This window comes from Mauremys mutica, chromosome 4, assembly GCF_020497125.1.
Source record: "Mauremys mutica isolate MM-2020 ecotype Southern chromosome 4, ASM2049712v1, whole genome shotgun sequence".
In the NCBI taxonomy this organism is placed as follows: domain Eukaryota; kingdom Metazoa; phylum Chordata; order Testudines; family Geoemydidae; genus Mauremys; species Mauremys mutica.
Window position 1 is genome coordinate 44535022 of NC_059075.1, and position 23253 is coordinate 44558274.

Genomic DNA, 23253 nt, shown 5'->3' on the forward strand with positions numbered 1-23253 from the left:
CCAATATTGAGGCTTGCCTGGGCATTGGATCACTGCCAGGTATCCTAAGAGGCCAAGAAGAGGTTTTTCTCCTTGCCATATGTTGGAAGTAGCTTGATAGCAGAGAGATAAAAGAGACTCAGTTCAAGAAATAGCAGTAAAGGAAGCTAGCCTGGCAGTCTTTGTTGATACGTTGTTGTAAAAAAATAATCACAGTACTGTAAAGAATTCTTTGCACTGTGGATTAAGCAGTTAAATTAGAAGAACAAAAGATTGATTTGAGTTCTTCACTTCTAATTCCACTTCTAATGTCTCCTCTGAGATTATTTTCTGTGCAATGAAAGCTGTGAAAAAATGAAGTCAGAATGGCATGCATTAAAAAACCAGAGATGCCTTTTTGACATATCTACAGAGATATGCACTTTATACAGGAAACAAGTACTTGTTATGAATCTTGCGACAAACTGGGGGCTCTGTCTGTGTCACTTCTGACTTGTGGATGATTTAATGAAATTGTATTATGAAATTATTGTCATGGGAAGTCTACATGTATTTGGATCCCCCATGAGTAAGCAGGGCTCTGTCATGTCTCTGCAAGGCCAGAGACAATGATGAATGATCAGCATTTTCTATTCAAAGTAAAATACCCTGGGACAATGAGTTTGCTCTATCTTGGAAAAGACACTTGTTGCTCTTGTCTGAAGGGTGGAGATGGGCTGGAAGTAATGGAAAGTTACCAGGAAGAGAACTAAATAAGCAGGTGACTCCAGGAGGAGTCTATAAAGGGACTCAGAAGGGGGAACTGGGAACAATTGCCATCTTGCACCAGAGTAAGGTGACAGAGGCTGCTCTAGGGGCAGGGTAGGCAATGAGGTGAAAGACCCTTCCTGTTGGAACATAGATGAGCACCCAAGGGAAGGTTGAGCTAGTGAGGGACACCTGTGTTTAGGATGCTTTCTTGTTTTGTGTGATCTGTACCCTGTGGTGCTTTATATTATTAAATATAAAGAGCATAAAGTGGATACACTGAAGTGTATGTGTGTGTCTTGACTGCTTCACAACTAGTGTGCCCCTGGGGGAATTAAACTGTAAACCAGAATCGTCACACCTGTTGGGCAGTTCTGAGACAGGGATGCGTTTAAGTATTGGAGAATCAGAGGGGTCAGTGCTCTGCCCAGAGGGGGTAGGCAGTTGGACAGTGGGTTCCAACACTCAGAAGGGGGGTGCCAGATAGGCCTGCACCCTGAGAGTGTGCCTAGGGACCCCAAGATTGGGGCAGTGCCTAGACTCTGTTCAGGCTCTATAAGTTTAATACACGCCAGATGATCAAGAGCACCCAAGGCTTGGATTCTCCACACAGCAGTCCTAGTGGGTGGCCAGGAAGGGGCGCTCCCTAAGATCTGTGACAAACCTTACTAGCCACTGTAAGTCACAAATACTCTGCTAATATAGCTGGACAGTTAATCAACTGGCAGTTAAATCTGACTTCTAAAGAAAACTATTCAAGTATGAAAGTGTGGAGCAGTTTTATACTTTATCCATACATTTTACACATGTAAGCCACCATACACACACACACACACACACACCACACCACACACACACATTTTTGTCAAGCCATTGTCATTTTTACATTTGTTTGATGTAAACATGTAAAATTTCCTTTGTATTTAACAGCTCTATTGTACCTAACTAAGCTTTAGATGAAGTTAAAAAGAAAAAGGGCAAATATGTTGTGCTGTTAGCAAAATGTCATGGTCTTCCCCTTTTCCCTTAGTTGTAAAGCAATTTTTATTTGTTCATTTTCTTAGGCCTTTAATAAACTTTTGCTTTAGTGTGTGCCAGGTGGACTGTCTGCAATAATAATTTCCAGCTACACTTCAGTCTGAAACATCATATGAATGATTTACCGGTTGCTTTACTAACAGCTAATTTGCTGGACTGTAATTTTTGTTCCACAGCAATTAACTTTTCTTTAAACAGATGGCTGATAATATATCATGACACCTTGAAGCTTTCTATTGTGATTGTTCTGCCTAAATGAAAGTGAGCTTCATCTCAGTAATATTTGCCAGGTGGTGTATTGCTTCAGTTGTATTTTCCCAGGTATTATAAACTTCTCTTCTTTGCATACTTTGACTTTTTCTGCAAAATTAATATATAATAGTGGTTTATGAGTGGGGAGATTGAGCTTGTGAAATGAGACACTTCTGCATTAACATAATGAATGATATATTAAAGCTCTTAACATATTAATTGATGTTTATGTGAGGAAAAAAAATCAAGATGATTACTTAATTTTTGTTCTCGTGCTTGTAAATATGCTCTGCCAAATTAAATACTTCATTCACTGTGCGTTTCTAAACACCCTTGATGGAGTGCCCCCAGGGTTCTGAATAAAGTTTATATTAAAATATAAATAATTAAATAGTTAAATTAAACCAATGGGTTTTAAGTCTATTCCTAAAATCTGGATAGCTGTTCTAATACCTTCACATTCAAAAGAGCCTATAAAGTTACAGATAAGATACCACTAGTAAGTTATATCTACAGTACCTGAAAGTGCAATATACATTTCACTGTATAGGTAACACATAACATAATCCTTATACTAAAATATGAGAAGTGCATTTTTACAAGACCTAGGAGCCTTCATCATGGACCATTGTGGCAGGTACCATGTAAACACAGAACAAAAAGACAGTCCCTACCCCAAAGAGTTTATAATCTAACTAGTTAGAGGAAGAGCACTGTATGATAAATAAACCCTAAGCATTAAAAGGGATGGAAGAGATCAGTTATGGTCATTTATGCAAGTGCTCTATTCTTCTCTGCAGGCTTCATAAAGTCAGCAATAGAGAACCTCTAGTGTCCCTAATCTTAGCAGGTGTTCAGCAGGGCAGGCCTGAGCACAAACTATCCTCTATGCAAATGTTAACTGACTGATGCCCCTGCTCTCCCCAGCGTCATGGTGGCAGGGATAATTGTGTGGAGAACTTGCACTGGCCCTGAGCACCAGGAATGAATTTCACCCAAACTGCTCAGATGCTGAGTCCTTCCCCTGCAGAGCTTACAAAGTGTGTGGCACCAAGGCTCCCCTACTTTGGAGATATGCAATGGTGACTCTTTCCGCTGTCAACCTCATAAGTGTGAGCAGGACATACACTCTTCCTAAAGTGTGCAAGGGGAACTGCCTCTGGAACTGCCAAGCTGTGCAAGAGAGGAGGCCCCTTCCTGGACATGTGGCTGAAAAGATGTCTGCCCTGCCAGGCTCCTTAGTTACTTTTCCTTGTCAAATCAGCTTATGTTTTTATGTCCTGATCATGCAAACACTTACATGTGTACTTAACATTAATCACAGCAATCGTGCCATTGGTAGAGTTTTGACATGAAATTGGGTACCTGAGGTGGAGCAGTAGATGAAAATATTTTGTAGAACTTTGAGGTTGTTGTTAAGGACTTGTGTATAATCGATATCCTTTTGTCTAGTTACCCTGCATGCAAAGCTGATTTTTTTTCTTCGTGAATGGCCTAAAGGTCGTACAACTTGACTCACAAAAGATTCAAATGTTTTAAAAACTATATGGGTGGGCTTCTTCTCTCCCCATCTTCTTACTATAGTGCTAAAAGGTCCAAAATATCTCTTTCTAAAAGATTCACAGTATCAGAACTAGTTTACAAAGACTCACACCATATATTTCCATTCCCGGCTAAACCCTGGGGATTACTTTGCCCCATAACCGTGGGTTCGCCCTAGCTAAAGATCCAGCCGATGAGGAGGCCTTCTGTCTCTAGGTGGATTACGGCGAACTACTGGTGTTATTGCACCCGAAAGCACTAGGGGCTCAGGGTCCGCAGCACGAACAGGTGAGGAGGTGGTATCAGCTCGTGCTGGGCAAAGGGGTATCTCAGCCGCCGGCAGTAATGGAGGAGAACAGTCAGAAACAGGTGACTCGTGATTCGATCCCTCACCAGAAGAGGTGAAGTCAGACCCCTCAACTGCAGATGGGTCCTGAGGACTGGCATGACCTGGCAACAGCTGATCTACATGTCGCCGCCAGGTAAGATTCTCTGCAGTCCGGACTGTGTAGGAAACAGGTCCTGTTTGAGTGATGACTGTGGCCGGAACCCATTTAGCTCTGGAAGTATAATTCCGAGCCAAAACTGGCTGTCCCGGGCTAAAGGTTCGGTCTTTTGCTCTGGGTGCCCGTCTGATGACTTGATATTGCTGCTGATGTTGCACAATTTGTCGGGGTTCAGAAGGTTTCAGCAGATCAAAGCAAGTGCGCAGCTGTCGTCCCATCATTAGAAAGGCCGGAGATGCGTGGGTCGTAGCATGAGGTGTGTTTCTGTAGGAAAGTAAAAAGGTATCCAGACGCTTTTGAATGGAGTGTTGTCCCCTTGCTGATTTCAAAGCGTTTTTCATTGTCTGCACAAATCTTTCAGCTAATCCGTTGGTGGACGGATGATATAGTGCTGACGTGATGTGGTGTATCCCATTTGCTTTCATAAAATTTTGAAACTCCTGAGAAACGAACTGCGGTCCGTTGTCGCTCACAAGTTGTTCTGGCAGACCAAAACGACTAAAGAGTCCTCGTAGTTTTTGGATAGTACTCTCTGCAGAAGTGGACTGCATTATAGAGACTTCTGGCCATTTAGAATGGGCATCTATTGCCACCAAGAACATGCTTCCTTCAAGGGGGCCAGCAAAGTCAACGTGAATACGTTGCCACGGGTTTTCAGGCCAGTCCCATGGGTGTAGGGGTGCCCACTGGGGTGCATTCCTCACACCCTGACATGACATACAAGCTTTTGCCTTCTCTTACAACAAACAAGATAACTCCGTCCGCCTGGACATGTAGGGAACAAGGTCGGATGAGACCGGAGAGGTTTGTCGAGATGTTCCATGCATCACCAGGTCCATAACGTGGGACAATACTGGGTCAACGCGAGTTGCCTTCTTTATCTGAGTAGCAGTGATGGGTGTATTCTCTACCTGTTCAAAGTAGAAGATTTCCTTGTGGGCACTATCTTGGTGTTTGACCGGCAAAGGCAACCTTGAGAGGCCATCTGCATTGCCGTGTAGAGTGGATTTCCGATATTTGATTTCATATGTGTGTGCTGAAAGTAACAATGCATCGATAAAGCCCCTTATGAGTCACAATAGTCAACAGCTCTTGGGACTTTTCATCGACGTGCATCTGTAAATATGCTTGACTCAGATCAATCTTACTGAACTTTTGTCCCCCAGCCAGGCCTGCGAAGAGGTCATCGATACAGGGAAGCGGGTATTGCTCTGCACACAACACTGGGTTGACAGTGACTTTAAAATCACCGCAAATCCGGAGAGAGCCATCTTTCTTCACGATTGGAACGATAGGAGTGGCCCATGAGCTATGGGTAACTGGTATTAGGACTCCATTGGTGACCAGGCGCTCCAGGTCTGCTTCAACTTTTGGCCTGATGGCATATGGCACAGTTCGGGCTTTCAGATATTTTGGTGGACTGCCAGGTTTAATGTTCAATGTCACAGTGATTCCCTTCATACTTCCCAAATCATCTCAGCAACAAAACCATGACAACCAAATACACAACATATTTAGCTAGAAGTATTGCATTGAAGTTTTCTTTAAAGATCTGACAAGTCACATGGCACTGATATAAAATATGCCTGGAGCGCCTGACAGGAAAAGGCAGAGCAAGTACAGGGGAGATTGTTCTTAGATATGCATAACTGGCATGGGAAATATTCACAACTAACAAATAACATTTTTCATTTGATGTCACAAAATCAATTCAGTATTGGTGAAGATCTGTGAAAGTGTGGGGGGATACTTTTGCTCAAAAATCAAAAATTTTAAATGAATATCAAAAACATCACACCTGCTCATGAAAAATTCTGGGGCTGCAAAATTGGCTCTGAAAAATTTTCAATATTTTCTCCTGAAATTTCACAAAAAGACATTGACTGCTTTCATCTTGCCCAGCACATGTCATCTGTGTAAGAGGAGCTCAAAGCAGAGAGATGTCTGTAAGTCTGAAAATGATTCAGTGTAAGCACCATAATCCTTTTTGTAGCAAATCATGCATGCAGTCTTCCTACTCAGTAGTTTGCTGCGTCAGGCCCATTTATTCTAAAACTGGAAATGTCAGTGGGCTGCACACTAAGAAAAAATCTAACTCCAGCTGTTGTTCATGTGTATCATTGTTATGATGGTTTAATTCTATTCTGTTATCCCACTGTGGCAGGGCGAGGACTCACTGGCATGGTGCCTCCTGCTGGCCATCTTGGGAATTAGCTCTTTCCAGCCCGGAGCGCCCTCTGTGGGCCAGTGTCTCGCCTGCCACTGGCCCCATGTCCCTCCCAGACCCCGGTGCCCTTTGCCCAGGGGTTGTGCCCACCACAGTACCCCCTTGCTCTGGGTCCCCCCTCCCAAGGGAACCCCCAACCGTCTAAACCCACCTTGCCTCAGTGGCTACTGCCAGTCATCATCTAGCCCCCACTCCCTGGGGCTGACTGCAGTCTGTAAACCACTCATCGGCAAGGGGGTTAGGACCGGCTGCCTTTGCCTATCTCTGGGCTGCCCCTGTGCAGTACCTATTTGGGGGCCCTCTTTAAGGCCTGCAGCCTGGGGTTTTTCTAGGCTATAGCTCCCCAGCTCCCTCTGCCCATCCCCAGCACTGCTCCACCTCAGGTACCCTTCTCAGCTCCCAGGCAGCCCGGTCCTTCTCTCTCAAGAAGCGAGAGAGTGTGTATTAGCTTCTGGTCCACAGCTCTCTTATAAGGGCCAGCTGGGCCCTGATTAAGCTGGCCACAGCTGTGTCTGCTTTCACCACCAGGCTACCTTTTTCCCACTGCAGCCCTCTCCAGGGCTGCTTTAACCCCTTCAGGGCTGGAGCGGGGTGACCACCCTGCTACACCCACAAATAATGAGTTACGTTGACATTTAAGGTCACAGGCAGTTATGAATTCTCTAAGTGACTACTATCTTTCAAGAACATTAGCATTAAAAAGAAAAAGTTAGATATCCAGGAACTGGAGAGTTGATGTCCTCATCCTGCTGCTAATATCATATTGTTCTTCTGGGTCTCCAGTCCAGGAATACCCCTCAAGTCTCAAAAAAGCAGGTGAGGGGTCAGTTCCTCAACAAAGTCAATGCAATAGTGGCAGTGGTAGACAGGTAGAGGACAAAAAAATGGAGGGACCTGAATCTCAGAGCTAAGCCAAAGAGGGCACAATGTTGGCATTTGTGCAGGGAGCAGTAAGTCAAATGAAAGGTGTTTCAGTACTCCCTATCCTGGATAAATAATGGGAATTGGAGACCAAGACATCCTGGCAATGGCCAGAGAGCAAGTGAGGATCCTCCCCACCCTTCAGTCATTTCCAATACTTTGTATGACAGGTCCACTCCTCAGAAATCTCACCTTAGAAGCCTGCTTGCCCATGCCTCACACCTCCAGTGTGCACAGTGCGCTTTGTGAAAGGCTGCACTACTCCTCACAAAGCAACCTAACCACCACACATTGCCAACTTATACAACCCTTCTCCTGTAGGTTGTTGTAGCACTAATACCCAAGTTATGTCACAATCACTGCTTATGGCTGAATTGCTTGGGAGGGGGATGAAAGTCCATCTCCTCACACTTGCTTGCTGTGGAGAGGCACCTACTCATGGCTCCTTTTCTGCTTCTAGAACTCAGGTGTCTAAGGTGGAGAAGAATACTGCCCTGCTAGTACTGGAACCTGTAAGTGCTCTAGTTATCACTAGATCTTGTGAATAATGGATTTTTTGGTTCACTGGCAATTACACACATAGAAAAAATTCCGGAAAAAAAATATTCATTTGGGTCAAACCAAAAGTTACATTTTTCAAAAATTTTCCATGAATTGAAAAGTAAAACAAATAAATGAATAGATTTGGGTCAAACAAAATGTTTTGTTTCAGTACTGAGTGGTTTTTTTAGTGTTTTTGAATTTTTAGCAAATAAAATTGAAGGAAATTTTGAAATGAAAAATAATTTTGAACTAAAACAATTGAAAGCGTTCATTTAAAAAATGACCAAACAAAATGTTTTCACTTTTTCTGATTATTTTTCCCTCCAACACAAACAATTTGATGAAACAGACATAAATTTGCAAAATGTTTTGGTGTTGTTGAATCTGCATTTTTTTTTGCCAAAAATAGTTGTGTGTGAAATATTTCATCCAACTCTAGCTATTATCAACAACCCACCGTCCCAAACAGCATCTTCACCAAACCACTGAATAAAGGGGTTCCCAGCTGAGCAAAGCATTTAAGCATATGCTTAAGTCCCATTGAAGTTCCAAAGTTAAGCACATGCTTAAGTGCTTTGCTGAATGAAGGTCTTGATAAATGCCCCCAGACTCACCCAACCTGTTTCCCAAGCAGGATATCCAACAGTTCCCTAATGGGGATGAGGATTTAGTGAAAGCCAAATTTCCTTTTCAGGCACTCTCAGGACCCAATGCTGCTGCACATGCTGCAACTGGCATCAAACAAAAAAGCATAAAAATAGATTTTTGGTTTGTCTCCCGCAGTACTGTGTGTTTGAGCACGCATGCATGCACTGCAAAGTGGCAAAAGAAAATCAGAGTATTTTTTAAATCTGATGAACACAGTTGTCTTTAGTGACTCTCAATTTAGGAACCCCTTGTCAAATTCAACTTTTGTAGAAAATATTTCTTGTGCCTTTTCTATCTCCTTTTTTATGAAGCAACTACCACTAGTCCATCATAAATTCTTTTCATATGTGTAGAATTATATTTTTGACTGCAGGTACAATAGGTCTTGATAGTGCTCCCAAAAACATTTTGGGTTTTTTAGTCTTAATTATGTTATTTATAAACTGGTCTCAAGTAGACTGTGAGACTCTACAGAACTATTTGAAAATAAACTAGCTCCTGTTGTTCGAAGATGACTTCAATGTTGATACTAAACCAGAAACCCAAGAACTGCCAAACACAGTTTATATATAGCAGATATGTTTTGAGTATGTGATAACCAGATTACTACTAAATGTAGAACTTGCAAAAGATAATAACTTCATTCTATTCATCATGCATTTTTTTCTAAAGTGATCATATAACTAATTATTGATCTAAATTAAGGGGACCGTGTCAACTCGAATTTACTGATCCCCTGCCAGTTTTACACTTATCTTGTCTTCCTAAAAAAAAAAATCCTTTCTTGTTGCTGAAGGAAATACCCACAAAACATCACAGGAAACTAACCATCTGATTATATTGACTGTATACAGGGTGTTGTCAAAGTAAACAATCTGGAAAAAAACGAACCAGGGTATATAGTTTTTCTTTGAAGATCTCCAGTTAAAGTAATGATCAGGCTAAGCTCTGCTTAGCCTATGAGACCCCAAGCCAAAGTGGTATGGCAACATAGATCGAACATATAGGAAATGTGCTACTCTTTCTACTGGGTTTTCCATGTGGTCCCCACAGGATGAAAACAAGAGTCCTGATACTTGCTACAGGCAAAATATGTGTACTTTATTTTAGATGTTGCTAGCCTCTTAGAGTGACTTCACAATTTTATATTGGATTTTGTAATATCCCTCTCTGTGGGAAACACTACATTGTAATGTAGACTTTCCTGACCCCCTGTAGAATTTCATAAATCCTTCACTGCAGGGAATTACACATTTCAACTGTCACCTTCATAAATATCTCACTGCCTTACATTTTAAGACAGCCACATTATATCAAGACATCATAAAGCATTTCTTTCAATGAACCACATTTTCTCATTCTTGCAGTTGAAAATCTTCTTTTCAAAATTGTCACATTTCATGGAAAGCCAGTAACAGAAATAACATTAGGAAGGGTTATGAGACTCACCATGTTATCTTGCTCCCCTGAAGAGAGGAAATCCCAGCTTGATGACATGAAACAGGAAGCATTCTTGCAGTAGCAGCACTTTCACAGATCTGTATATGGTGCATTTTAATATATTGATTTACAGTGACAAGTTTTCAGGTATATGCATCTATTGCAAATTGCACCCATAAAATGTGCATACATGGATTTGAACAGATAGGGGCCCCCAGGCGGGAGTGAAGGCAGTTTGCCCTGGACCCATTTGAGGGACTCCCAAACTGAGTGGTGCTGCAACCTGGTCACAACACCCAGAGGGGGGAGATTGGCCCAGCCCCACAGGACAGGAGCCAATCTGCTGCTGTAGGGTGAATGCAGGCTTGCTGTCCAGCTCACCCCACCCTCTAGCCTCTCCTCAGTGGTAACCTTTTGGAAGGGTGGGTGGCCTCAGTTTCTGAATTTGCCCTGGTCTCCAAAAAAACCTCTGTGTGGCCTTGCAAACAAGTAATTGCTTGTGCAAAAGAGAAAATAGGTATATAAACACCTATATGCTGTGCCCAAGCAAATACATTTGGAGGTAAAATTCAAGTGCCTATTATTGAAAATTTGCTACATAAAGGAGTCAATTTTGCAAGGTGCTGAGCACTCTGTCCCCAGTCCAGCAAAGCAGTTACGGTAAGTGTATGCTTAATTTTAAGTATGTGAGTAACCCCACTGGAGCTCAAATTGACTTCAACTGGAGCTGCAGATGCTCATCACACCTGAAAACCAGGCTCTATCTGTCATAAATAGGCCATCCAAAAACAGAGATAACAAAAATCAACAGATTTTTTTGAAAATTTAGGCTTTAGCCGCTCTGTGTGTCAGTTAACCTATTTCTATAATAGGGATAATAATGTTTGCTCAGTGTTATAAGGCAATTTGAGATCTACAGAAGCTAAACTAGTATATGAATGTAAAGTATTATCAATGGAGGTTCTTCCTTACACACAAAGTGTCAGATTTTTAAAGAGTGTAGGCTGAGATTCATGAACAAAAATGTGCATAAGTCCATCAGCTGAGAGTGCAAATGATTTGTTACAGATGCAAATGGATATTTTCTAGCAACTATGTTTAAACCATGTTTTTCCATAGGGTAAACACAAAAAACAATAACTGCAATATTTTCTTTTTACCCGCTACCTAAATAGGAGTTTGCAACTGAACTCTCATTCAGTCCTGAAGATGTTGAAGGTACCAAAGAGACAATCCAAACTACAACCTTCCTGTACATTATTCGATTTTTATTTCCTTCCCTCTTGGCCTGGGATATAATCTAACCCCATAAATGTCACTGTAATTGCAGAATGCTTGATCTTAAAATGAAATGAAATGCATCAAGTTGCCATCACCAAAGACTGAAGTCCTTTGTAAAATAGATATAGCAGAGGAAGCTGAAGTGCAGGATCCATTAAACTGGGTGGCATTTGTGCCTTAACTCTGTTTGGCAGAAACCCCTTTTAAGAGTGCAAACTCAGTATAGTGCCAATACTGGTCACTCCTAGGCTTTTCTACAGATACTTGTAAGGGAGGGCTGATTGAGACAACAGTATTTTTTATAGAGACAATTGCTCACTAGGAAGTGGGTGGAGACTGCCAACTCAGTTCATTATACTACCAAACCTAGCTATCAATTGGTCCAGATTTTGGATTCCCTACATAACTGTGCTAGATTCAAAGCAACCTAGATGTGTGTATTGTGGCAAGGCACCTTCTCGGTCTCCCCAGCTTCCGCTGCTTTTAGCCCTGGCAAGACAGGCTTGGTAAAATAATCCCTTTTGGTGGCACAGGGGAAGGCCGCTCCTTCCCTCCACCAGTCTTTTTAGCTTGTTTTTCTCCCTTATGGGAGGGAATACAACCTCCCCTCCTGGTGAGGCTCACTGTCTTGCTGCTCCTAGCCTGCTAGCAGCAGCAGGACTCCTTCTCTCTCTCTCTCCACCTTTCTTACCTCAGGGGAGGGTTTAAAAAGGTTTCAGGCAGCCCTTAGTTGGAATCAGCTGATCCTAATTAACCTCAGGTAGCTCCCTCTCAGCTGATTCTAATTGATACTCTGGTAACCCCTTCTCAGCTGAACCTGATTGACCTGTAGTTACCCCCCCCCCCAACGGATAGGGAGGAGGGCCTTTTAACCCTCTGAGACTGATTTCTAACCCTCTCCCTCTTGTAGCTATCTATCCTGAGTTTATCACAGTAGGTATGTTTTTCCTAAATGACAGTTCTACAATCTATCCAGTCATTCCTTCACCATATAATGTGCCCTTCTTCTAGGAATGTTCCCAATCATTAAAATGCCTCACTATGGATGACTTTTTAACAAGCCTTCTTATTTCACTCCTGTGTTCTGAAATCCTACCCAGCAGGTTTTTCAACATTTCACCTTCATTCTCTAAGGCCTGGTCTACACTAGGACTTTAATTCGAATTTAGCAGCGTTAATTCGAAATAACTGTGCACCCGTCCACACCAGGAAGCCATTTAATTCGACATAGAGGGCTCTTTAGTTCGAATTCTGTACTCCCCTCTGAAGAGGGGAGTAGTGCTAAATTCAACATGGCTATGTCAAATTAGGCTAGGTGTGGACGGAAATCGACCTTAGTAGCTCCGGGAGCTATCCCACACTGCACCACTCTGTTGACGCTCTGGACAGCAGTCCGAGCTTGGATGCTCTGACCAGCCACACAGGAAATGCCCCAGGAAAATTTGAATTCCTTTTCCTGTCTGGCCAGTTTGAATCTCATTTGCTGGTTGGACATCGGGGCGAGCTCAGCAGCACTGGCAACAATGCAGAGCTCTCCAGCAGAGGAGTCCAGGCAATCTCAGAATAGAAAGAGGGCCCCAGCATGGACTGACCGGGAAGTCTTGGATCTGATTGCTGTGTGGGGCGATGAATCTGTGCTTTCGGAGCTGCGCTCCAACAAACGGAATGCAAAGACCTACGAGAAGGTCTCCAAAGCCATGGCACTCAGAGGATACAGCCGGGATGCAATGCAGTGCTGCGTGAAAGTCAAGGACCTGAGACAAGGCTACCAAAAAATCAAAGCGGCAAATGGACGCTCCGGAGCCCAGCCCCAGACATGCCGCTTCTACGAGGCACTGCATGCCATTCTCGGTGGGTCTGCCACAACCGCCCCACCAGTGTCCGTGGACTCTGACGATGGGATAGTGTCGACGGCCAGTTCCTCGGCGATGTTCGCGGATGGGGAAGATGAGGAAGGGTTTGAGGAGGACGAGACAGGCGACAGCGCTTACAACGCTGATTTCCCCGACAGCCAGGATCTCTTCATCACCCTCCCCGAGATCCCCTACCAACCCTCCCCAGCCGTTACCACGGACCCTGAATCAGGAGAAGGATCAGTCGGTAAGTGATTTAAACATGTTAACATTTATTTTTTAACAAAACAGGAATATAAGCTAGGCGAAAAGAAGGTCTATATATAGGGGGATGGAACAGGCATCTTCTTCGGAGATCTCCAGGAAGCTGTCCTGGAGGTAATCGAAAAGCCTCCGCAGGAGGTTCCTGGGGAGAGCTGGCTTATTGGGTGCTCCGTGGTAGCACACTTTTCTGCGCCAGGCTCTCATCTGGTACTCCGGGACCATTGCCTTCACGAGCATGGCAGCAAAGGCCCCTGGTTTGTGCTGGCTTTCATGCAGCATGCGCTCTCTGGCTGCCTCACTGACCCTCCTCAGGGTGATCTCGCGCGCAGACTCCTGCATTTAAGTAGAGTGATTTGTGTACTATTAGTACTGGTAGTGCTTCACTGTTCCTTTGCACAACAAGAAGCGTCACTTTACAGCCACGTGGTGGAGGCTGCAGAGTGGCAGCATACAGGGATCTTTCCCAGGGAAGAGCCGCGAGGGGGTGGAACAGGGGCAGAGTTTATGCTTTCAGGATTGCCTGCAGCAAGAGGACAGAGCTATACATTTACTTTTAAGCAGCCAAAAGTCTTTGGCTTACCATGCCTGGCTGCTCCACGGATTCTGCTGTCCTGCCCCGCTTCTCTGATCTGCAGTGCGATACCCCAGGCAATGAAAGCGAATTCAGAAAAATCAAACTTTCCCTGAGTGAGTTCGAATGAGATAGGTGCTGTGCATGGTCTTGTTAACAGACACTGATTAGACTATGTTCCTTGTTCGCAAACATGTATCTTTGTAAGGAATTCACTCCCTTTTTCCTATCACACAGCTGCAACTGTATCCCGACCTGCTCCAGCATGCCCCTCACAGAGGCTGGCGCAGATTAGGCGGCGCAAGAAAAGGACACGGGACGAGATGTTTGCTGAACTTATGGGCTGCTCCCGAGCCGAGGCGGACCAGCAGAGCCAGTGGAGGGAGAACCTCACTCAGCAGCAGCGCCCACACAGCGAACGGGAGGACAAATGGTGTCAGGAGGACCAGCAGGCAACTCAAACACTGCTTGGACTAATGAGGGAGCAAACGGACACGCTCAGGCGCCTTGTGGATGTTCTGCAGGACCGCAGGCAAGAGGACAGAGCCCCCCCTGCACTGTATCTGCAACCGCCCTCCCCCGCCACAAAGTCCAATACCCCCCTCACCCAAAATAACCAGAAGGAGGGGCGCGAGGGGCCGTGAAAACTGTCACTGCACCCCAGCAGAGAGCTCAATTACCCAAAAGCTCTCAGTCCATGAATTTTGAAAAGTCCCTACCTTTCTGGCTCACCCAAGCCCAAATCCCAGTTTCATCCCCCAATTGTGTTGTTGAGTATTAAAAGTAGTTTGCTGTTAATTACTGTTTCCGCCATGTTTCTTTGCAGAAGACTTTGTGTGAAGGGCGGGGGGTTGTAATTGCGTAGGACATTCACCATTACCAGGGTACAGACATGGGGGCAGGATCAAGAGCAGGTCACACACAGAGTGCAGTCACTAGGCACCCTGGTCAGTCTGTGAGGTGTTTTTAATGTTCTGTTCATAGGCGGCAGGTGCCCTGCTCAAGGTATATTTGGAGGTGGGTCTCTGTCTGCTGCCCCAGGGTCCTAGCGCCTGCCATCCACAAATGGCAAGGCAGGCTGCCCTTACCCTGCCCTTCCACCACAGCCCTGAGCCTCTACAATGCCCCAAACCCTCAGCCCCAGCCAGAGCCCTCATCCCCCTACACCTCCTCCCCCTTCCCACACACCCCTCACCCCTTACTACACCCCCACCCCCAGCCCAGAGCCTGCACCCAAACTCCAACCCAAACCCTGCACCCCTCACCCCTTCCTGCACACCCACCTGTAACCGTCCTCCCCCCAGAGATCGCTGTAGGAGCAGTAGCCTATCATTCCTGGAGTCTAGAAGCTGTCTCTACATCACTGCACACCCTACCCACCATAGTCTGCGTCCCTGTTTCAACCCTTTAACGCAAAGTCATTAGTAAAGACAAGGTTGTTAATTAAAAATGCTCCATTACCTTTATTTTTACATGGGTGTTGGAAGGGGGGAAACGTGGTGAACGGGGTATGTAAGCATAGAAAAAAGTCAACAGTAAGTGAAACAGGGGCAGGTTCAGCTTCTCTGTAAAGAAACAGAACTGTCACAGGTTACCCTGCTCGCTGAGGAACCTAGCTTTCAAAGCCTCCCGGATGCACACCGCTTCCCGCTGGGCTCTTCTAATTGCACGGGTGTCTGGCTGAGCATAATCAGCAGCCAGGCGATTTGCCTCAACCTCCCATCCCGCCATAAAGGTCTCCCCCTTGCTCTCACAGAGATTGTGAAGCACACAGCAAGCTGCAATAGCAATGGGGATATTGGTTTCGCTGAGATCCGAGCGAGTCAGTAAGCTCCTCCATCTCCCCTTCAGATGTCCGAAAGCACACTCCACCACCATTCTGCACTTGCTCAGCCGGTAGTTGAAGAGCTCCTTGTCAGTGACCAAGGCGCCAGTATAGGGCTTCATGAGCCAGGGCATTAGCGGGTAGGCTGGGTCCCCGAGGATCACTGTAGGCATCTGCACATCCCCAACATTTATTTTGTAGTCCGGGAAGAAACTACCTTCCTGCAGGCGTTTAAACAGACCAGAGTTCCTGAACACACGCGCGTCATGAACCTTGCCCGGCCACCCGACGTTGATGTTGGTAAAGCGTCCCCTGTGGGCCACCAGTGCTTGCAGCACCATTGAAAAGTAGCCCTTTCGGTTAATATACTGGCTGGCCTGGTGGTCCAGTCCCAGGATAGGGATGTGAGTCCCATCTATAGCCCCACCGCAGTTTGGGAATCCCATCGTGGCGAAGCCATCTATGATGACCTGGACGTTTCCCAGGGTCACTACCTTTGAGAGCAGGAGCTCCACGATTGCATTGGCAACTTACATCACAGCTACCCAGTAGATTTGCCCACGCCAAAGTGGTTCCCTACTGACCGGTAGCTGTCTGGCGTTGCAAGTTTCCACAGGGCTATGGCCACTCGCTTCTGCACAGTCAGGGCTGCTCGCATCCTGGTGTCCTTGTGCTTCAGGGCAGGGGACAGCAAGTCACACAGTTCAAGGAAAGTGCCCTTACGCATCCTGAAGTTTCGCAGCCACTGTGATTCATCCCAGACCTGCAGCACTATGCGGTCCCACCAGTCCGTGCTTGTTTCCCGGGCCCAGAATCGCCGTCCCATAGCATGAACATGACCCATTGCCACCATGATCTCCACGGCGCGGCGTACCGTGCTTTGTGAGAGGTCTGAGCCACTCTCTGACTTCATGTCCTCACCGCGCTGCCAGAGCCTCCTCGCCCGATTTCTCAGCATCTGACTGTGGAAGAGGTGGACGATAAGGTGCGAGGAGTTGACAACGGCCATAAGTGCAGCGATGATCGCAGCGGGCTCCATGGTCGCACTGCAGTGCTGTGGCGTCCGCGCTGTCACTGACCAGAAAAAGTGCGCGAACTGATTTCCCACCGGCGGGAGGGACTGTTGAATTCTGACAGTTACCCAAGACCACCCTCGACACAGTTTTCCCCCCAGCATGCATTGGGGGGAAATCCCAGAATTCAAATGGGCAGCAGGGAGTGCGGGAACTGTGGGATAGCTTCCCACAGTGCACTGCTTCCAAAGTCGACGCTGGCCCTGTTAGTGTGGACTCACAAAGTCGAATTAGTGTCCTTAGTGTGGAAACACAAATTCGACTTTGTAAGGTCGATTTCAAAAATTCGATTTAACTTAAATCGAACTAATCTGGTAGTGTAGACATACCCTAAATGAACTGCAGTGATATAAACAATGTCCATGTTACGAGTGATCCTCTGAGTCATGCCATACTTCTTGCCAGGGCAGAGGTGATGGACTATGGGCAGGTCTACACTAAGGGCGGGGGTCGAACTAGGGTACGCAAGTTCAGCTACGTGAATAGCGTAGCTGAACTCGAAGTACCCTAGTTCGAACTACTTACCCATCCAGATGCCGCGGGATCGAAGTCCGCGGCTCCAAGGTCGACTCCGCCACTGCCTTTTGCAGTGGTGGAGTACCGGAGTCGACCGCGGCGCTTCCGGAGTTCGAACTATCGCGTCTAGATCAGACGCGATAGTTCGAACTCCGAGAAGTCGAACTCACCGCGTCGACCCGGCAGGTAAGTGTAGACTAGCCCTATATTGCTTTTAATTAAATGATGGCCCCTAGACAGACAAAATTATGCCATGTAACACTTCATCTAATCAAATGTATTAAAAAGTGGGAGGAGGGTGTGCATCTCCATGTCAGACTATCCCAAGAGTTGGAAGCCTTTATATGAAATCAGAAGAGGGAGTGAGAAAATTCATTTAATATATTGTTGGTTTACAAACATGCCAATGGATCTTTATAATCTTGTTCATCTCAAATGAAAATGCACTGCTAGATGACACAGAATTCTCTTGTCTAGATTTTCTACATTCTTCTGCTGTATTTTTCCCTTTGGCTTTTCCCAGATATTTTTCTTGTGAACGTCACCTATTTTTAAAAAATCACAATCATATTGCAGCAGTGTGTCGGCAGAGAATTATACTACAGAGAAGCTGCAAAATCCTGGAGGTGATCTGCATTACAATGCATTGTCACCAGCACTTATCAAGTCCTGCAGTCTGTCTCTACAATTGCGGTCACTCATTTTGAACCCACCAAATACAAAGGAGCTCTTTTTAATTACAGTTATAATTTTCCTCATAACAGCAGTTACTTTTGTCTATTGGTTTCCTGCATGGAGTGATGAATAGTTTATTACCCATCTTGATTCTTAGCATGTTTAGTTAATTATTTTGATGTATACCAGTCAAATGTAAAAATCACATTCTTTAAGGAAGGTCATAGCTCCATATCATAACAAAATAGCATAATTATATCAATCACCATAATGCACAGAACATCATATATTTTACCTTTCATTGCAGAAAATCTGATATGGCTCCAGTACGTGAACTGACCAGAGTTTGGAATATGAAAGGAGTATATTGGATTATATGGGCATATACTGTACTTCTTAAATAATATTCCCTTTCAGCCCTCATTCAGAATGTGTGGAAATGAAGTCAGATTTATCATTACATATTTTTAAATTTGGGAGGTTTTTTCAGTTGTCCAGTGTTAAAAGCAGAGTCTGCATAACTTGTTCTGGTTAAACATTTGAATTAGTGTGGTGAAACTTTTTATGTCGCTATCTGGTTTAAAACTACATTTAAATATACTACTCATAACATACAATTTAAAGTTAAAATGTCTGAGATCTTTTCTTATGTGTATTCACTACTTTAATTGGATCCAATTTATTTGTATTTTAATTCAGCCCTCATTCAGAATGATATTAATCAGTAGGCTAATCAAAATCAAAGGATGGTGGTTTCTAGGGCAGCAGTTGGGTTAAGGACAGTCTCTTACAATTCCTTTGGGGCCTGATCCAAAACCCAGAATAGCCAATGAAAAGATTCTCATTATACGGCGCTTAGCACAATAGATCCCTGATGCTGATTTGGCCGTTTGAATGCTGCTGCAATATCAATAAGCCAACAGCATCATTTTCATCAAGTGGAAAGCTAATTTTCAGACTTTAAACCAGCGAAATATCCTGACTGATGTCATTTATAGCCTGAAATTTTAAGAAAAGTTCATGTGCCTATGGCATACGACAGTAAAGCACTAACAAATGGTCATAGAACAGTATCTCAAAAACAAGATTAAACTGGTATGTAATGGAGGCTGCACTGTGTCTTTTTGTAGAATTAAGGCATTTCAGGGGCCATGTATAAAATTAGTCTAAGAAGATTATCCTGGGTGAGAGCTCTCTTATACATTTCTTTTTAATTTATTTTTCAAATTGACTGTGAGCCAAGCACTTTCACTATTCCTTTTTTTTAAAGCAAGAAAAAGAACCACTGCAAAAGTGAAAATCAGAATTAAAGATTAAAATTTCTGATTCAAAGCATTAGTTGCCCCAAAGATTTCAGGTGATGCCGTTTGTTTTGGGCTGCCTATCAATGGGAGTCTGCGGGCACACACTAAATCCCAGTTAGCAAATAGCAGCATACGAGAACGTTTAGTTATACATTAAAGTTGAATTAAGGTTGATTTACTCTCGATTCATAGCAAAACCATCTATGAGGAGTCATAATATGATAATCAATATTTCAACCCCAGATGCCTTTATCAATGTCATGCCTCAGATTGAAGTGTAATTCTTATAGGTCTCCTTTTATGATTATGAAGAGAGAATGAAACTAACTTGACACATAAGAACTTCCATACTGGGTCATAGAAAGGTCCATCTAACCCAGTATCCTGACTTCCGACAGTGGCCAATGCTCGATGATTCAGAAGGAACAAATAGAACAGATAATCATCAAGTGATCCATCCACTGTTGTCCATTCCCACTTTCTGGCAAACAGAGGTTAGGGACACCATCCCTGCCCATCCTGGCTAATAACCATTGATGGACCTATCCTCCATGAACATATCTAGTTCTTTTTTGAACCCTATTATAGTCTTGGACTTCACAAGATCCTCTGTCAAAGAGTTTCACAAGTTGACTGTGCACTGTGTGAAGAAGTACTTCCTTTTGTTTGTTTTAAACCTGTAGCCTATTAATCTAATTTTGTGACCTCTGGTTCTTGTGTTATGAGAAGGAATAAATAACACTTCCTTTCTCCACACCAGTCATGATCTATCATATCCCCCCTTAGTCCTCTCTTTTCCAAGCTGAAAAGTCCCAGTTTATTAATCTGTCCTCAATTCAACAATTATGTGTAAGAAATCTTTTTTTTTTCTGAATTTATTTAGTGGATTTATGTGTGTGCATGCCAGTCTTAAATGCTCTTAATCCTTTTATACCAACATCTGTCTTCTTATTGCTCTCTCCATTTTGAATACAATAATGACATAAGTGATGGGAATTTTGTCACAGTATCATAGAATCATAGAAGATTAGGATTGGAAGAGAGCTCAGGAGGTCATCTAGTCCAACTCCCTGCTCAGTGCAGGACCAACAGCAACTAAATCATCCCAGCCAGGACTTTGTCAAGCCAGGCCTTAAAAACCTCTAAGGATGGAGATTGCACCACCTCCTTAGGTAACCCATTCCAGTGCTTCACCACCCTCCTAGTGAAATAGTTTTTCCTAATAGCCAACCTAGACTTCCCCCGCTGCAACTTGAGACCATTGCTCCTTGTTCTGTCATCTGCCACCACTGAGAACAGCCTAGCTCCATCCTCTTTGGAACCCCACTTCAGGTAGTTGAAGGCTGCTATCAAATCCCCCCTCATTCTTCTCTTCTGCAGACTAAATAAGCCCAGTTCCCTCAGCCTCTCCTCATAAGTCATGTGCCCCAACCCCCTAATCATTTTTGTTGCCCTCTGCTGGACTCCCTCCAATTTGTTCACATCGTTCTGTAGTTGTGGGCCCAACACTGGACGCAATACTCCAGATGTGGCCTCACCAGTGCCAAATAGAGGGGAATAATACTTCCCTCGATCTGCTGGCAGTGCTCTTACTAATGCATCCCAATATGCTGTTAGCCTTCTTGGCAACAAGGGCACACTGTTGACTCAGACCAGCTTTTCATCCACTGTAATCCCCAGGTCCTTTTCTGCAGAACTGCAGCTTAGCCAGTTGGTCCCCAGCCTGTAACAGTGCATGGGATTCTTCTGTCCTAAGTGCAGGACTCTACACTTGTCCTTGTTGAACCTCATTAGATTTCTTTTGGCCCAATCCTCCAATTTGTCTAGGTCACTCTGGAACCTATCCCTACACTCCAGTGTATCTACCTCTCCCCCCCAGCTTAGTGTCATCCGCAAACTTGCTGAGTGTGCAATCCATCCTATCATCCAGATCATTAATGAAGATATTGAACAAAACACTCCACTTGATACCGACTGCCAACTAGACATCGAGCCATTGATCGCTACCCGTTGAGCCTGACGGTCTAGCCAGATTTCTCTCTGCCTTGTAGTCCATTCATCCAATCCATACTTCTTTAACTTGTTGGCAAGAATACTGTGGGAGACCATATCAAAAGCTTTGCTAAACTCAAGGTAAATCACATCCACCACTTTCCTCATATTTTAAGCATCAGAATACCTTACTCAATAAATGTTTTGCTTAATCATAGATTTAGTGAGTAATATTTTCTGAGTGCTTGTGATACTTTCTAAAACATTATATTGTAACTTGGAAAGCCACTATCCATCACACTACTCTATATTTCAGGTATTCCATATTAAGTTTGTTTTATTATGCTTTGTCATATAATGGTAAAACTACCTCAGTGTTATAGACAGTATAATTGAATCACACTTCCTGATTTGGGGGGCTGATCCTACTCCCACTAAAATCAATGGCAAAACTCACATTGAGTTTGATGGGAGCAGGATTCAGTCCAATATCTGTATCATTCAAGTGTTCTAAAAAGATTTAGGGCTCAAGCCTCTGGTGCAGCTGAGCACCCTATTAAAGCCAGTGCGGTTCCACATGGGCATGGTGCTTCAGTAATACAGAGCTGATTGCAGTATTTGGGGCTTAAATACAGACCAAGGCCCATTCAGCAAAGCATTTTATCATATGCTTAGCTTTAAGCACATGATGACCTACTAGATGCTTAGTGCTTTGTGCTTTGTTGCATGGGGGTGGAATTACTCAGGTGCTTACTCAGGGTCTTACTCATGTAAGACCAAAACAACAACAAAAAACCCTTCACACAACAATACAATGAAAAGCCCGATATTGCCAACAGCACAATACGCTGAAATGGAAAACTAAAAGATCTTGAACATTGCCCTGATGTACAGAGACGGTTACCTGATGTTCTGTTTAAACTGGCCCTTGGTCTGCTAACAAACTGGTGCAGATGATTTAAACTGATGTATACAGGTAAAACATTCCTCTCAAGGAGGAAAATAAAATGACATTATTGCACTTATTTGTTATTTTGGTCAGTAATAATTGGCCATGCCTCATGAAATGTGATCCAATTATACCTTACATGTAGCATAAAGCTTTGTCACATTTTGGTGTTTTGCTTTAATTTGGCTAAATAGTAGTGTTATAAAACGTGAAGTCCTCTTGCAATTACTAAAACCAACATTGTTGGTTAGAGTTTTTGATTCATCTCCCCGGTGTAACATTAAAAATCCCTCCATTTTTAGAGCCAAGGAGGTGTGCTACTGCCACAAACACTTCACTCATGTACCATGTTGCTGCTCTTTATACACAGCAGGTTCTGTAGTGAAGTGCCAAATAACGATGATACACTTTGGATGAAAGTGTGGATGTTGGTAGGGAGGACTGGTACTTTAGAGACCCATAACATATCAGAAGATTCTGCAGCACTTCAGAAAACTTTGTGGCACAGACAAAACCACATCTATTTTAACTCGAATCAGAACTAGTTTAATCATTAAAACAAAAATCCAAAATGACTAACATCTTTGTAAACAAAACAAACTAAAGTACCTACTGATATAATCAAATAAAACCAACATGTCATAATATGTCACCATTGATCAGATTACAAACAGCCATCCGAATCCCTTACTGCCACTGGTCAGCAGCTATTCACATGAGCATTTCCACTGAAGTCAATGGAAATACGGAATTCACAATCCATATGTTGTGTATTGGGTTGTCAAGGTTTTTGTTGCTATGGCAACTGAGTTAGATTATTATGGGTTAGCTCAGCCGGTTTCAACCGGCTGAGTGAGCTCTCTGTTTCTGTAAATAAAATGGAGGTTTTGGTTAGCTGTCTGCTCTCTGGCCTCAAGTGATTGCTTCCTACACCGGCTGCCCAAAGGGTATAACAAGTGGCGACGAGGATGGGATTCCGGTGCTGCTCCAGTAACAGAAGGAAGTAGAAGTTAAGGTAAAGAACAAACAAACCAAAAAAAGCTGCTTGTTTGCACTGACTGTGAAAGTGAAACTAAAATCATGGCTACTCAGACCAGGCCTCTGGAA

The 23253-nt window shown here is 44.0% G+C and overlaps 1 long non-coding RNA gene across 1 annotated transcript; it reads right to left on the bottom strand.

Annotated features, from left to right (window-relative positions):
• Positions 1-1956: 1956 nt before the first annotated feature.
• On the bottom strand, positions 1957-22868 carry LOC123367890. Its single transcript, XR_006578638.1, has 3 exons — positions 22760-22868; positions 9853-9941; positions 1957-2124 (listed from the first exon to the last, which is right to left on the bottom strand). It is a non-coding gene; the product is annotated as an uncharacterized LOC123367890 (long non-coding RNA).
• Between the last annotated feature and the right edge of the window lie 385 nt (positions 22869-23253).